The 16898-nt window shown below is 52.7% G+C and overlaps 1 protein-coding gene and 1 long non-coding RNA gene across 5 annotated transcripts in view; one reads left to right on the top strand and one right to left on the bottom strand.

Annotated features, from left to right (window-relative positions):
- Nucleotides 1-7885, bottom strand: part of LOC103223644 (uncharacterized) — a 34322-nt gene extending 26437 nt beyond the window's left edge. Inside the window, exon 1 of the long non-coding RNA XR_012089427.1 lies at nt 7546-7885. This is a non-coding gene — a long non-coding RNA (uncharacterized lncRNA). The remainder of the gene's footprint in view (nt 1-7545) is intronic.
- Nucleotides 7886-7933: 48 nt separating this feature from the next.
- Nucleotides 7934-16898, top strand: part of PRR5 (proline rich 5) — a 77480-nt gene continuing 68515 nt past the window's right edge. The window contains exon 1 of one of the 4 annotated variants that reach the window (XM_073006618.1): nt 7934-8027. The gene's annotated coding sequence lies outside the window, so the exon portion shown is untranslated. Of the gene's footprint in view, nt 8028-15403; nt 15842-16898 lie in introns of those variants that run through there. The other 3 variants (XM_073006619.1, XM_007976049.3, XM_007976050.3) reach the window with 3 other exon arrangements.

Below are 16898 nucleotides of genomic sequence, written 5' to 3'. Positions count from 1 at the left end.
CTACCAGCCCTGGGGTTGCAGAAGGGAGGGAAGGAAATGGTGCTTTCCCCGGAAGCCAGTGGAGCTAAAGCCTGGCAGAGCATCCGGGCACGAGCTATGGTCAGCATGCAACCCGCGGGGACTGCGAGGGTCAGCAGAGGGCGAGAGGAGAAGCGGCCTCATTCTTTCCTGCTGATCTCTAGCCACTGCCTCCATGGGTCAAATGCAACCAGGTGGGGGACGCCGTCCACCAAGGTCAGCCTCAGGGAGCAAGAGTGGGCAGTGAGTGAATCTGGGGAGCAGGGGGTGCCGCAAATGACGTGGCCAGCACCACACACCGTGGGGTCATTTATTCATTTACTCACTCATCCTTTCAACAAATACCTATTAGGCACCTTCTAATACCTGCCAAACACTGTTTCCAAACACCCAGAGATACTCTGGGGAAGATAAGAGACAACTCTCCTTTCTCAGGGAATTCATGAATTCATGAATAAACTACATCATAAAGAAATAACCGGCCGGGCGCGGTGGCTCACGCCTGTCATCCCAGCACTTTGGGAGGCCGAGGTGGGTGGATCACCTGAGGTCAGGAGTTCAAGACCAGCCTGGCCAACATGGTGAAACCCCTTCTCTAGAAAAAATACAAAAATTAGCCAGGAGTGGTGGCGTGCACCTTTAGTCCCAGCTACATGGGAGGCTGAGGCAGGAGGATCACCTGAACCCAGGAAGGTTGAGGCTGCAGTGAGCTGTGATCACACCACTGCACTCCAGCCTTGGTAACAGAGCGAGATCCTGTCTCAGAGAAAGAACGAATCAAATGTAGAACAGAATGCCACGTCCAAGTACTAGGAAGAGAAACAAAGCACGGAAGGGAACACAGTGTGGAGGAGACCATCTTAGACAGTCAAACCAAACAACATATAGAGATAGGCTCTCTAAAAGACAATGATATTTTGGAGGAAATAGGGCATTGCAATGGGAACACCCATGCCATGGTAAGGTATATGTGTATGTAGGGAGGTAAAGGAAGACAAAGGCGTTTTTTTAAAGACAGAGTCTCACTCTGTTGCCCAGGCTGGAGCGCAACGGGGTGATCATAGCTCACTGCAGCCTCAAACTCCTGGACTCAAATGATCTTCCCAACTCAGCCTCCAGAGTAGCTGGGAATATAGGCAGGCGTGCACCACTATGCCTGGCTAATTTCTTTTTTTTTTTTTTTTGAGACAGTTTCTCTCTTGTTGCCCAGGCTGGAGTGCAATGGCATGATCTGGGCTCACTGCAACCTTCACCTCCCAGGTTCAAGCGATTCTCCTGCCTCAGCCTCCCAAGCAGCTAGGATTACAGGCGTGCAGCACCACGCCCAATTAATTTTTTTGTTTTATTTTTATTTTTATTTTTTTTTAGTGGAGACGGGGTTTTACCACGTTGGCCAAGCTGGTCTCGAACTCCTGACCTCAGGTGATCCATACACCTTGGCCTCTCAAATTGCTGGGATTATAGACGTGAGCCACTGCTCCCAGCTGCCTGGCTAATTTTTTAACTGTTTTACAGAGATGGAATTTTGCTTTTGTTTCCCAGGCTGATCTTGAACTCCTGGCCTCAAGCGATCCTCCTGCCTCGGCCTCCCAAAGCACTGGGACTACAGGCAGGAGCCACTGTACCAGGCCAGGAAAACGAAGATTTTTAGTGTTTCAAACTTTCATTTTAGGTTCAAGGGTACATGTGCAGGTTTGTTATATATGTAAGTTCGTGTCATGGGGGTTTGTTGTACAGATTATTTTGTCACTCAAGTACAAAGCCTCGTACTCAATAGTTCTTTTCTGATCGGCTTCCTCCTCCCACCTCCACCCTCAAGTAGGCCCCAGTGTCTGTTGCTCCCCTCTCTGTGTCCACGAATACCCATCATGTTGCTCCCACTCATGAGTGAGAACATGTGGTATTTGGTTTTCTGTTCCTGCATGAGTTTGCTAAGGATGATGGCCTTCCAGCTCCATCCACATTCCTGCAAAGAAACATGTTCTTTTTTATGGCTGCATAGTATTCCATGGTGTATACATACCACATTTTCTTTTTTTTTTTTTTTTGAGATGGAGTTTTGCTCTTGTTGCCCAGGTTGGAGTGAATGGCACAATCTCAGCTCACTGCAACCTCCGCCTCCCGGGTTCAAGCGATTCTCCTGCCTCAGCCTCCTAAGTAGCTGGGATTACAGGCATGCGCCAACACACCATGTAATTTTGTATTTTTAGTAGAGACAGGGTTTCTCCATGTTAGTCAGGCTGGTCTCGAACTCCCAACCTCAGCCTGCCTCAGCCTCCTGAAGTGCTGGGATTACAGGTGTGAGCCACCGCACCTGGCACCACATTTTCTTTATCCAGTCTATCATTGATGGGCGTTTAGGTTACTCCATGTTTTTGCTATTGTGAATAGTGCTGCAATGAATAGATGTGCATGTGTTTTGTGGCAGAATGATTTAAATTCATTCGGATAGATCCAGGATGTACCCAAAGGGACTGCTGGGTTGAATGGTACTTCTGCTCTTAGCTCTTTGAGGAATCACCACACTGCTTTCCACAATGGTAGAACTAATCTATACTCCCTCCAACAGTGTATAAGCATTCCTTAAACAAAGGTTTTTAAAGGAAAAATGAGAAGGATTATGTAATTGTTTTGAGATAATTATCCTTGGCTACAAGGATTAATAACAAGGGTGGTGCCAGTCCCAGGCTGGACAGGCAGTTGCTGGGCAGATGTCCTTGCAGAAGTATTTTTGGTGTAAGGTTGTGACAGCCTTTGTGCAAGGGTGAAGTTTTTGTAGGGTCTTTTGCGATAGTTGTTTTTTTTTTTCCTTTTTTTTCCCTGAGACGGAGTCTTGCTCTTTCGCTCAGGCTGGAGTACAGTGATGTGATCTCGGCTCACTGCAACCTCTGCCTCCCAGGTTCAAGCAATTCTCCTGCCTCAGCCTCCCAAGTAGCTGGGATTACAGGCGCCCGCCACCATGCCTGGCTAATTTTTGTATTCTTAGTAGAGATGGGGGTTTCACCATGTTGGCCAGGCTGGTCTCAAACTCTTGACCTTGTGATCCGCCCGCCTCAGCCTCCCAAAGTGCTGGGATTACAGGCATGAGCCCCCGAGCCCGGCCTGCAATAGCTCTTGTTACCAGGCATTTGTGCACCAGAACCCTCCCTCTACGGCCCTACCCGGCAATATCTGTCAGGGTGTTTTTTTTTTTTTTTAACAGAAATGATGCTAGTTTCATTCTGACAACTTTTACAATAGTCCATAGATCATGCCTAGGGAGTCCCAGGACACAATCCATGATATTCCTTTAAAAACATTCATACCGGCGAAGACCGGCATCTTAGGAGCTATCAACGCTTTCTGAAAAAACACAAGAGAAAAAGAATGAATTGATTTTCAAATTAAGAAAAGGTGAGAAGTAAAAGCAGCCTGTCTGCCGCACTCACTGGTATCGACCCAAAGCTCCACTAGGTTTGAGGAGTTGGGTGGAAATCTTAACCCTTAATATTCCTTATCGTGAATCCCTGAAACCTGCAGACCCACGTGTGCCCACCCAGGGAACCCGGACCTCCTGCCATCCTGCTCCCTCTTCCTCGCAGCATCTGCATTTGGAGACAAACTGTGTGTTCACCCTGGCTAGCCCTCCACCTCTGCAGCGCTGCCGTGGAGGCTCCAATCTTACCTCCACCACCTATGAGCTGTGTGGCCTTGAGTAAATTACTTCACCTCTCTGTGTCCCCAGACATTTGAGCTCTCAAAGGAAGATGAGGAGAGCACCCACTTCAGAGTTTCTTGCAGGAGTTAAATGGGGCAATGCTTATGGAGCACCGCAACGCCCCGGCACATAGCAAGTGTGTGGCAACCATCAGTGTTACCATATGGCTACAGCTGGTGTTATTCTGATGGACCTTATACCCCAAGTTAGGAAGGAGGGGGTGTCTCCACATCTAACTATAAGCAACCTCAAATCTCTCCTTGGGAGATTGCAGAGGGTGCCAGGGCACTGGATCCTCAAATTCCGGGTGTGCTAGGAAAGCCTGGCAAGCTGGGCCTCCCTTGGTCTCATTTCCTGCCTCAAGGGCAAGGGTTTACCGAGACAATGCCTGCAAGGAAGGTGTGCAGACTCCTGCTTCCCTTCCCCTGCCCTTTGAGAACCAGGCTTCAGCGAGTCCAGGACCCTGAGGATCTAGGTTGCTTTTGTTCCCTGCAGAGGTCAGAGGTCAGCAGACGACACCCACATGGCCAAGTGGGGATGGCCCTGAAATGCTGGGGGCATAAGCAAAGTGTCTGGGCCACAGGCTGGGCTGCCACCTCCTCTCAGACGGGCTCCATCCCCCACCAGGGCAGCCTCATGTTCTGGCAAGAAATGAGAGACAGGCTTGCTCCATAGAAGGAAAAATTGATACGCTGGACTCTATCAATATTAAAAACTTATGCTTTGAGAATAAACAATTGAGGATGAAAAGACAAGCTACAGACTGAGAAAGTATTTGAAAGTATTTGCAAACCAAATCCTCCACCCTCCTCTTTTTTTTTTTTTTTTTTTTTGAGACAGGGTCTTACTTCTGTCACCCAAGCTGGAATGCAGTGGTGTGAACTTGGCTCACTGCGACCTCAACTTCCTGAGCTCAAGTGATTCTCCCACTTCAGCCGCCAGAGTAGCTGGGACTACAGGCGTGTGCCACCACACCCAGCTAATTTTTATATTTGTAGTAGAGACAGGGTTTCACATGTTGGCCAGGCTGGTCTTGAACTCCTGACCTCAGGTGATCCACCCGCCTTGGTCTCCCAAAGTGCTGGGATTATAAGCGTGAGCCACCGCACCCAGCCTAATTTTTGGTATTTTCAGTAAAGACAGTTTCTCCATGTTGCCCAGGCTGGTCTCAAACTCCTGGGCTCAAGCAATCCCCACGCCTTGGCCTTCCAAAGTGCAGGGATTACAGGTGTGAGCCACCACGCCCAGCCAAGAACTCTTAAAAATCAACTTTTTCTCTGTCGACTGCTCATGGGGTTAAAAAAAAAAAAAAATTTAATGAACATTTTTTTAAAAACCAATCCAATTAGAAATTGGGCAAAAGACATGAACAGACCTACCACTGATGGGATTTACAGATGGTAAATAAGCTCTTAAGATCGTTTTTAATCTTTAACATCAATAGCCGTTAGAGGAAGGCAAATTAAAACCCTGAGATCTCACTATACACCTATCAGCATGGCAAAAATAAAACACAGGGGCAAGATGAAATGCTGGTAGGGATGTGGAGAAACTGGATCACTCAAGCTTTGCTGCTGGGAAGGCAAAGTGGTACAGTCACTCTGGAAAACATTTTGGCAATTTCTTAAAAATCTAAACATGCAACTCCCATACGACCCAGCAATTACACTCCTGGGCACTTTTCCCAGACAAACGAAAACTTATGTTCACACAAAAACCTGTACACCAATGTTTATGGCAGCTTTACTGGTAATAGCCTCAAACTGGGAATCAACCCAGATAGCCTTCAACACGTGAATGGCTAAACAAATTATGATATACCCATACTATGGAACTCTTACCACGCCACAATAGCAAGGAACAAACTACTGAAACACAAAGCAACTTGGAAGAATCTTCAGAGAATTATGCTGAGTGGAAAAAAAGCAATCTCAAAAGGTAACATACTGTATGATTACATTTATATAACATGCTTGAAATGATAAAATTACAGAAATGGAGAACAGGTAAGTGTTTGCCAGGAGGTAGGAGGGAGGGAGATGAGCACATAAAAAGTCCACAGGGGGGTCCTTTGCTGATGGAATGTTCTGTATCTTGATGGCATCTATGCCAATATCCTGGCCGTGATATTGTAGTATAATTTTGCAAGATTTTACCAGTGGAGAAAACTGGGTCCAAGACATCTCTGTATTATTTCTTATAACTGCATGTGAATCTACAATTATCTCAAAATAAGAAAGTTTAGGCCGGGTATGGTGGCTCACGCCTGTAATCCCAGGACTTTGGGAGGCCCAGGCAGGCAGATCACCTGAGGTCAGGAGTTCAAGACCAGCCTGGCCAACAGAGTGAAACCCTGTCTCTACTAAAAATACAAAAATTAGCCGGGCATGGTGGCAGGCACCTGTAACCCCAGCTACTCAGGAGGCTGAGGCAGGAGAATCGCTTGAACCCAGGAGGTGGAGGTTGCAATAAGCAGAGATGGTGCCAGTGCACTCCAGCCTGGGTAACAGAGCAAGACTCGGTCTCAGAAAAGAAGAAAGAAAGAAAGAAAGAGAGAAAGAGAGAAAGAGAGAAAGAGAGAGAGAGAGAGAGAAGGAAGGAAGGAAGGAAGGAAGGAAGGAAGGAAGGAAGGAAGGAAGGAAGGAAGGAAGGAAGGAAGGAAGGAAGGAGAGAGAGAAAGAAAGAAAGAAAGAAAGAAAGAAAGAAAGAAAGAAAGAAAGAAAGAAAGAAAGAAAGAAAGAAAGAAAGTAAGTTAGTTAGTTTAACTAGAAGTAGGGGAGGTCCTAGTGGTCACACACCAAGAGGCTGGATTAGATGACCTCAAAGGTCCCTCCAAGGCCAGGACATCCCTCTTGGCAGCACAGGGCTCAGAACAGGTCCACCTCCTTCTGGCACCTCCAGGGCCCTGTTTCCAGCCCTACCCCAGTACTCGATCCAGGCACTGTCTGCCCAGTCTAGATGCCACCCAGACACTTTAGGCCCCTCTGTCCAGATGCCCTCTCCTGCCTCTGGGATGCCCCATCCTGCTGTCCAGGCATAGCTGCTCACTCCCAGGGCCCTGTAGATTCCAAATAGAGCACCTGGGGTCTGGCCGGGCTGCTTGCTGTCCTGGAATCTGGTCACCAGGAAGGCTGGCCATCTGACCTGTCTCATGTCAACACTGTTTCTGGGGGTCGAGTGGCTTAGCTTCAAACAAGCACAATGATGGAAGGAAAAACAAACAAAAAAAAGCTTTCCAATTGAATATGGACACAAATACTTGCACAATTGCATTCTAAAATAGTAAAACAATCACCACACCAAAAGACAATAACCATCACCACCCGAATGCCCACAGCCTGGCCCCTAGTACAGGACCTTTTGGCTTCTACCGGGCACTCACTGTCAATCCTGCCAGGGATTCCTGGGACAGACACCACTGCTCCCCGGCCCACTGCCCCCACTACAGCCACTTATCAACGGAGAGGTACTTAAACAGGGTGAGGCTGTTTAAGTGAAGAGTGAAAAGAAACCCTTTTCGAGACACTGGGGTGTGGGATGTGGGTTGTGGGGTGCAGGATGTGGGGTGCTGGATGTTTCCACCAGGGCAGTTCTTCTCAAACTTCACAGAACTCTGGAACCACCCAGAGGGCTTGTTGAAATAGTGGGCCCAACCCCGACTTTTGCTTCTGTAGGTCCGGGGTGAGGCCAGGGACTCTGCACTGACGGAGGCCACACTTTGAGAACCACAGCCCTGGGCTGTTTTTGGTGCCAGGCCCGTTCGTCTTCCCCTCCCTCCCCGCTCCGCCCGCAGCTGGACCCCGATCCCCGGGACAGGGACTGAGTCTGACCGTCTGATTCGTCCTCCCGGCTTCTGGCGCCCCACTCTGACCCGGACTTGGGGAGGGGGCGCTCTCTGGACGTCTGCGGCCCGCAGAGGGGTAGGGTGAGGGCGTCACGGGCCGATCCGGGCCGCCGGGTGACCCGGGACGCCCCCTGCCCCGGCGGGCGCCGCCCACAGCCTGCGCAGTGCTCAGGGGCGGAGGCCGGGAGGGGGCCCAAGCGCCAGCCCCCAGTTCGGGCGCACCCGAGTGGGCGTGCCCGCGGACAGCTTTCCGCACTTGGGCGAGTCTCTCCTGCAGCGCCCCGAGTCCCTGGGGGCTGCGGCGGCTGCGGGCGCCCCCGCGTGGGCCCGAGGGGCGGGACGCGGCGGAGCGGGGCGGGGCGGGGCCTCTGCGGCCCCCTCCCCCGGCCCCGGGCTCCGGGCTCCGGGCTCCGGGCTCCGGCTCCGGCTCTGCGCGGTGGCGGCGGCGGCGGCGGCGCGGGGACCGAGGTGAGCGGCGGCGACGGGTCCGGAGGCCCGGCCAGAGAGGGGACCGGGTGGCTGGGGTTGGGGGGCGAGATGCGCGCCCCTGCGGAAGGGGGGGCCCCGGGGCGGTGTCGGCGAAGCGGCGCGCGCATGTGTGTGCGCGCGTGTGTGTGCTTGTGTGTGCGCGCGTAGGTGCGCGCGCGCGACTCCGACTGCGGGGCCCTGGGGTGGGGTTGGGGTCGGGCGGAATCTGCGGGGCAGGGGCGGCCCCCTTGGATGGAGGTTCAGCCTCTCCCACCCCAGTCTCCCGGGACCTCCCGAGCTCGTTCTCTCCCAGCCTCTCTCGCGCGCCCCCCGCCCCGCCCCCTTCCCTCTATCTGTGAGTTTGTCCGCGTCTCTGTGGGTGGGTCTCCGTCCAGCCGCCCCGTGTCCCCATCTCCTTCCCCGACGCCGCTCCCTCCCCATGGCAGCTCGCGCCTCCCTCGCTATTGCCCCCCTTAATAGAGCAAACAAAGATGGTCGAGGATGGGGGACCCTTCCTTTCAGAGCCCTGTCCTGGCTCAGCCTGTGGCCCCCAACCCTCTGGCCCCTGGCCTGTGCCTCCATCCGCTTCCTGGCTGTTAGCTGGCCCTGCAGAGTGGGTGGGGGCAGGTGGAGGCAGCCGGCAGACCCCAGGGCAGAGGCTCCAGGGCTGGAGCGCTTAGCGGTCTGTAAGGTCAGAGCCTGGGGAGACATCCTCACCATCCCTTGGCAGGTGGGGACACTGGCCAGGTCTGCCTGGCCACGGGTCTGCGCCTCAGACCTAATCAGGTGGATTTCTAGACCCTGTTCCCATAAGCAGAGCCTGACGCTTTCTAAGATTTTTTTTCCACTAGAGCCAAGGTAGAAGATTGGGGGAGGGTCCCGGGTCCAAAGGTCACAGGATGTGGTCCTAGCGACTGGGTCACTTCCTCCAAGCTTCCTCCACTTCCCTACCAGTGGCATGGGTGGGAGTGACATGTGTGGACAGAGGCCATGAGGACCGTGTGGGGTGGCCTGGCTGCAAGGTGATTAGTGATGCTCTTGGTGGGAGGGTGGGTGGTCCCATTCCCTGGATTGATCTGCAGGTGGGAGGGCGCCTCCCTGTGGCCTCTCAGGCTTTCTGCACTGGGCCAGCCTCCAGAATCCTGGGGGTAAGCTGGGACTCTCCAAGTGAGGTCCCGGACCCCAGATTATCCTCCTTGATGGCAGTGCTTGATAAAATGCCAATTCCTTGGTCCCCGTCCTGACCTGGTAAGGGGGCACCAGGAATCTGCATTTTGTAAGTCCCTCATGGTCATTCTGATGCACATTCAGGTGTGAGCAGCGCTAGGTGGTAACGTCAGATGAGGGAGACAAAGTCATCTACCTCCCTCTGGCTGGCAGGCATCGAAGAGGCCAAGAAGGGCCCACCCTGGGGTCCACAACTTTGCTGTGTCCCTGGGCAAGCCACTCCCCTCTTGGAGCCCAAGTCCCTAGCAGTCAGAGGAGGTTATGGCCTCCCCAGGGGCCTTTCCTGCCAAACAGTCTGGGATTCTGAGCCCTTTGTTTAAATTGTGGGGCGGGGATTGCTGTGAAGTCCGACAGGCCTGGGTCAGGATCCCAGCTCCAGCACTGGCTGGCTGTGTGGCCCTGGACAAGTCACTTTGCTTCTCTGGGCCTTGGGTTACTCACCTGAAAACTGGGATCATCACATTACCTTCACCCATCCCACAGAGGCAGCCAGGGAGGTCCAAAGAAGTGTGGTGCCCCACATCACAAGCACACCATGGTGTGGGTGGATCGGCCATGGGCATGGCTGGCACTTCTGTGTCTTGGCTGTTTTAACTGGGTGGCAGTGGGGACACTTGCATGGACTTAATTCTTCATCAGCAGGGAAAGCAGCCTGTGCAGACACATTTGTGAGCTAATGGGTTTTTTGTTCCTAATGGATGGTTTAAAAGGCCTGGGGATGGTAACGCAGAACCGCCTGGCAGAGGCAGGCAGTGTGGTGTGGTGCCAGCTTTCCTGCTCACGCCCAGCAAGTCAGGGGTGCAGACACCAGGAAGGGCGGGTGACAAGGAAAGAGGAACACCAGGAGCTCTCCGGGTACCCCAAGTTGTGGACGTTTGTGGATGTGAACAAGACCATCTTTTGGGACATGTGTGAGAAGAACAGAGCTCTCATGAGACTCCCGTAGAGGAGGAGAGTCAGTCATTCATTCATTCATTCACTCATTCACGAAGACCTTCCCCAGGCCCTGCAGATGGCGAGGAGGGCCTCTCAAGATAGAAAGAGCCACGCAGAAATGGGCAGGCTACTGATGCCGTGTGAACGTGGTGCTATCCAGGTCAGAGGGCGGTGTGGGTCGCCCACAGGCTCAAACAGCAGGGTCAGGGCGTCCTGCTTCAAGACCCTCATCCTGAAGCCCAGGGGGGCTGCAGGGAGCCAGCACTGAACAGGACCAGCCATCTCTTGGATTAGAGGCAAGAAATGTGAATCAGAATCTTGGGCCATTGTGAAGACATGGTTTAGCTGAACAAAGAGGTGGCTTCTTGGTGACAAGACAGCCCTCGTTTTTTATTTTAACCACATCTCTCTTTTTTCTTATGTCTTAAAATTGGATCTTGCTGGGGAGCACGTGGTGGTACAGGGGCTTGGAAGTCTGGTGAGCATATTTGCATATTTCTCGATGACTTCAGAAACACTCAGTCTCGGAGAGCAGCCCTGGGGCTGCTGCTACCCAGAGGGTTGACCGCAGACCCTCGGACCCTCAGCTTCTGGTGGCCAAGCAGGAGGAGCCTTCAGGAGCCAGTGAGAGGGGAAAGGTTAGGGATCCCAGAGTCAGGGCCATCTGCCACAAGAAAACTGCCTAAGCTCTCTGAGTTTCAGTTCTCTCGTTGCAAGGTGCAGATTGGAATAAACAGCTTAGGTGAATGAGGGGGTAGGTTCTGGAGCCAGCTGCGTGGGTTCGAATCCTGTCCCACCTCTCAGGAGGTCTTAGCAAGTTACTTAACCTCTGTCTGCCTCCACTTCTTCATCGATAAAATAGTGATTCCTGCCGCACTCTAGGCTGTAGGCTGCTGTGAGAGTTAAGCGACTTCATGTCAGGTGTTTGAACAGTCCCAGTTAGGAGTGTTCCCTGTGAGTCGTGGAAAGTAGTGATGTCATTCTGTAGCCACGTGGTCTTGCTATAGTGATGTGCTCTTCTAGTGACATGGCCTTGTGGTGCATAGTCTTGTAGTGCTGTGGTCTTGTAGTGTTGTGATCCTGTGATAACCCTGCCTTGGCATCAGCCGTGGTGTTGGTATTAATGTTAATGTTGGGGTGGCCCTAAGAGTCCAGGCAGTGAGATAAATACGGTGCTCACTCGGCCGGGCACAAGGAAGGCCCCAACTGATACCTGTGCCCTTCTGTCCCCTGCCCCAGAGGAGTAGGGACAGAGATGGAGTTTGCTATTGTGTTACACCAATACCCACATGCTGGGGTAAATGGGGATGGGATAGGGCCAAGTCCTTGTTTAAAAGATGTCAAGATGGCCGGGCATGGTGGTTCATGCCTGTAATCCCAGCAGTTTGGGAGGTTGAGGCAGGTGGGTCACCTGAGGTCAGGAGTTCGAGAGCAGGCTGGCCAACATGGTGAAACCCTGTCTTTACTAAAAATACAAAATTAGCTGGGCGTAGTGGCACATGCCTGTCGTCCCAGCTACTCGGGAGGCTGAGACAGGAGAATTGCTTGAACCCAGGAGGCAGAGGCTATAGTGAGCTGAGATCGCGCTACTGCCCTCCAGCCTGGGCAAGACAGAGCGAAACACCATCTCAAAATAAATAAATAAATAAAATAAAAGATGTCAAGAAAACGCACGGATTCATCTCGGCACAGAGGGCGTTGCTGTCCTCAGTTCTGACTCCCAAGCGTGGGCTCCCCTCTGGAAGGGAGGGGCTGCCTGCCATCTTCTGAGCTCCTGTCCTGCCAGCCAGCCCCTGTGCATAGACCTCCCCAGGCACCATCTCACCTACTCCTCCCAGCCAGCCCACGAGGTGGACGTGGCCCTGCCCAGTTAACAGATGGGCAAACTGAGGCTCAGGGGGAACCAGTGACTGCCCAGAGCCACAGCAAGGGGGCAGGGCTGGAACTCAAACCTGGGTCCGCACGCTCCACCCCACCACACAGCATGCACGAAGGTCAGGAAATAGTGCCACAGAGGCTTGCCGTCAGGAACCACCATGGTGGGCTCCTCTGACCCCAGCATGAGTCCTGCTCATTTTCTGCAAAGTTCTTAAGGCTATGCTTTCTGTGCCATCTGCTGCGTTGGTTAAAAGCCTTCACTGGGTTGCAAAAGCAGTTTCTCCAGCAAAAGCAATCCACCTCATGCCTAGAAGAGAACCCAGGCCAGAGACTTGAAGGGAGAGAGGACCTAGCCTGGGGCACAGCTCCCACTTAATGCCAGAAGACCCGGGTTCTGGCCCTGGTTCCACTGCTTACAGCCCCTTTGAGTCTGAGGGTGTTACTCTCCGTGCCTCAGTTTTCTCATCCGTGAAACAGGAATTTTGATTTCTGCCCTGCATAGCTCCTGAGGTGAGTAGGATAAAGCTGCCAAATAGTAATGGCCAATGCATAGGCAGCTCTTGGGAGGCACTGGACGGCGTCTTAGAAGTTTACCTACTTGCCCTCTTTTAACCCTCTGAAGGGCCTCTGAGGTCACTGTTCTATCATGATCCCATTGTACAGACCAGGAAGGTAGGATACAAAGATATCAGTATCTTGTCCAAGGTCACCCACTGGTAAGGCATTTGGGTCTGATTTAGATGAACAGAAAGTCATCCATTGTGGCCACTTCTTGGTGGGTAGACATGTGGCTCCCTACTTGATTATTCTCAGTAACGGGGAGCTCACTACTCTCTAAGCACCTGTGACTGTTAAGTCTAGGGCTTGGGTAGGTGGCGGTGATAGTCCCTGGTAAATAGATCCCATGTGGAAAGGGAAGACAGGGAGAAGATCCTGGGCGTGGCTTCGGCCTTGCTGCGGTGGAGGGGCCAGGAGATCTACCTATGGCCGGGAGAGGGTGGGTCCACGTTCTGCTTCATGCCTTCCGCAGGCCAAACCTGAGGCTGAGAGAGGAGAAAAATGCTCAACAAACAGGACAGACAGTAGCTGCTCAAAAAGCCTTGGGGTGGACAAATCCTCTTTCTAGGGGAAATTTTAAATGTGAAACCAACATCAATATATTGGACAGAGTCTAGAGAACAGGCTCTGATTCTGCCTGCAGCCTTGCTCCCTGAACGTATTCATTTCCCGTCAGTTTGTTCTGAGGTAGAAGTCTTGTTGCGTAGTGTCATTGCCGCACCGCACCTACAGCTCTATGGTTCTGTATCCTGCTCTTTTCTTTTCTTTTTTAGACAGTGCCTTGCTCTTTCACCCAGGCTGGAGTGCAGTGGCATAATCACCACATTCCTGTAGCTGGGACCACAGGCACGCACCACCACACCCTGCCAATTTTTTTATTTGTTTTTGGGTTTTGGTGTTTTGGTTTTCTTTTTCTTTTTTTTTTTTTTTTTTAGTAGAAATGATGTTTTGCAGCCGAGCGCAGTGGCTCACGCTTGTAATCCTAGCACTTTGGGAGGCCGAGGCGGGTGGATCGCCTGAGGTCAGGAGTTCAAGACCAGCCTGGCCAACATGGTGAAACCCAGTCTCTACTGAAAAATACAAAAATTAGCCAGGCGTGGTAGCGCACACCTGTAATCCCTGCTACTCGGGAGGCTGAGGCAGGAGAATCGCTTGAACCCGGGAGGCAGAGGTTGCAGTGAGCCGAGATCTTGCCACTGCACTCCAGCCTGGGTGACAGAGCAAGACGCTGTCTCAAAAAAAAAAGAAAGAAAGAAAGAAATGGGATTTTTCCATGTTGCCTAAGCTGGTTTTGAACTCCTAGGCTCAAACTATCCTCCTGCCTTGGCCTCCCAAAGTGCTGGGATTACAGGCATGAGCCACCATGTCTGACCGGTTCTGCTTTTTTCACTCGATGTAATATCGTGAGCATCTTCCCTGTCCCTAAGTGGCCCAGGAGCTCGTGAGCAGTCCTGATGGGTTTTTAGGAGCTGCACAGTATCTGTCCCATGGAAGTTCCGTCATTTGTCTCGGAGCCCCCCTTTCAGCGGGCCCTCCACGTGCACAATGATGTGAAAAGCTGTGTGACCCCAGGCAGGGCTCTCACCCTCTCTGCATCTCAGTTTCCTGCTCTGCTGTCAAATGGGAGCAAGAAGCAACCCACGTCCTAGGGCTTCTGGGAGGAGTAAACGAGGAGATAGGATGTGAAGTGTCTGGCATGTGGCGGGACTTAAAACTCGGTGGCCGTTGTTACTGTTGTTGTTGTTATTATTTAGGTCACATATCCTAATTAAATTGTGGATCCTTGCAGACAGGAGCCAGATTCTGTGCAGTCCTGTGTCCCACTCCTAGCCACGCTCAGTCATGTTTATAATTTGATTCCTGATGTTCGGTTTCCCCCGAATAGAATGAGTCTCTGTGTGGGTGAGGTGCTGGGAGAACTTGATTCGCACACTCTCATTTTGTCCCCCATGAGCGGAGATCCTTAGCTCCCTTGTAGAAACTGGCTCAGATGGGCAAGTTACTGAACCTGGAAAAGTGAAGGGAAAAAGCAAAATCAAAAACAGAAGAGAAGGCTGGGCGCAGTGGCTCGCGTCAGTAACCCCAGCACTTTAGGAGGTCAAGGCGGGCAGATCGCTTGGGCCCAGGAGTTTAAGCCAAGCCTGGGCAACATAGCAAGACCCAGTCTCTACTAAAAATATGAAAAAGTGAGTGAGCCAGGCATGGTGGCGTGCACTTGTGTTCTTAGCTACTCAGGAGGCTGAGGTGGGAGGGTCACCTGAGTCCAGGAGGTCAAGGCTGCAGTGAACTGTGATTGCACCACTGCTTTTCAGCCTGGGCAACAGAGTGAGACCCTGTCTCAAAAAAAAAAAAGAAAAGAAAAAGAAAAAAAGAAAGAAGAGAAGAGAAGAGAGAGAAGAGAAGAGAAGATAGAAAAGAGAAGAGAAGAGAAAAGAAACTGGCTCAGAGAGTGTGATGGGCCTCCCCACAGTCACACAGCAGAAAGGGAGGATCCAGGAATGCTTCCTAAAGGAGGTAGCAATGGCCCTGGGCCAGCAGGATGGAGGGTTTGACTGGGCCAACAGGCAGAGGGCTGGTGTTCTAGGTGGGATGACGAGGAGGAGGGGGGGCTCTCCAAGGGGCATAGCAGTCTGAGCCCAGCACCCAACATAGGGTGGAGTAGAGTGTGGGTGGGGCTCAGGGGTATGTGCTGAGCTCACCTGTAGTTGCAGGGCAGGAATCAGCTGTCTGGGCTCCTGACCCTACCCTGCACCTTGGCCCCGGCCAGTTCCTTCTGTCCAGGCAGGAAGGGGTGCTCTGTGGGCTTGAAGGCTGCAGGCGCCTTCCTGGGGACTGCTCTGTGAGCAGTGATAAAATATTTATCAGCCAGCAGCTGGGCTTCCCTGCACAGGGTGCAGTCGGGGGCAGCTCCCACCCGAGCCTGCAGCCTGAGTTCTGCTGAGTCATGGGGGAGCCCAGTGAGCCACCTGCCCTCAGGCTCCTGGGCCCCCTCTGCCCTTTGGCCATGTGAACGCCTCCTAATGTGTAAACCATTCGGCGGCCCATAAGGCCAGTCATCCAGCGTGCTTAGTGCTGAGCAGGGTTTCAGAGCTCACCCCCAGGAGGGTGCAGACCTCAGCCAAGGTCACAGGACAAAGGACACCCGTGGGCTGGGATTCCAGCTGTGCCCACCCTGGCGGCATCCCACCTCCTGAGTCCTCTCGGCACCCAGCAAGGTAGGTACTCTTTGCGTCTGGTTTCAGACGTGGGGATGCCTAGGCATGGAGACGGGGCGCGGTGTGTCAGGTCTCATAGCCCTTAGCGGCTGAGTGGAGATTTGGCCCTGGTCTGTCTGACTCCAAGACCCTGCTGTGTGCCCCTGCCCTGGAGGAACCCCACTCCGTGTCAGCCCTGAATCAGGACTGGGGTGTCTGTCCACCCTGATGTGACACAGTGCTGTGACTTTGGGTTTGTACTTTTGATTTTTAGAGTAGCAGCAACAACAAAAAACAGTAGCAGATGGCTTCTTCCTACTGCTGCGTGGGGTGGGACGAAGAGCAGGGGGTTCAGATTCTTTTGTTCACTCATTCATAAAAAGCATTCTGGGTGCCCTGGCCAGGGGCCAGTGCTCGAGGCTCCAGGGACCAGTGAGGGACGTATCAGATGGACCTGCCCTAGGGGAGCTTATGCCATGGTGAGGGGAGTCAGAGCGGTGGGCTTAGTGCCTGGGCCTGGTCACCTGCTGTGTGACCTCGGGCAGGTTGCTTCACTTCTCTGAGCCTCAGTCTCTGATTTGTGAATTTGGGATAAACTTGGCTTTTTCTCTGAGCAAGCAAGGATTACACCTGTGTTCTTATTCTTTATCACGGTCTCACATCCACCAAAGCCTGCGGGCACAGATCAGCCTTTGCACCAGCTCCAGTTTCCAGGGTAGGCCCTGGCAGGCTTTGCATTGGCTCGTCCAGGAAATAACTGTGAGCTGGTGCTGGGGGCCTTAAGGACAGGCTGGTTTTAAGGTGGAAGTTTTGCCTAAGGTGCTCAGAATTCTGAAGGGAAGTGCTGGTCCCCAGAGCCACGCATGCAGCAGCTGTGAGAGGGAGCAGGCTGCATGCAGGCTCTTGATGGGAACCCTGTGGGTGGTCGGGTCATCTCCGACGCCCAGTTCTGGGCTGGGCCCTCGTTGCACCCGCTTACCACCTGCCCGGACACGCAGTCTCTTCCTGCTCACTCTCAGCCTTCTGTCCTCTAGGCCTTCCTCCTGCTGTTCCTATGCCTAGTCCGATTTTCCTGCCA

Source organism: Chlorocebus sabaeus, chromosome 19, assembly GCF_047675955.1.
Source record: "Chlorocebus sabaeus isolate Y175 chromosome 19, mChlSab1.0.hap1, whole genome shotgun sequence".
Lineage (NCBI taxonomy): Eukaryota > Metazoa > Chordata > Mammalia > Primates > Cercopithecidae > Chlorocebus > Chlorocebus sabaeus.
The sequence above is the reverse complement of the archived record's forward strand: the minus strand, read 5'-3'. Positions and strand labels throughout refer to the sequence as shown.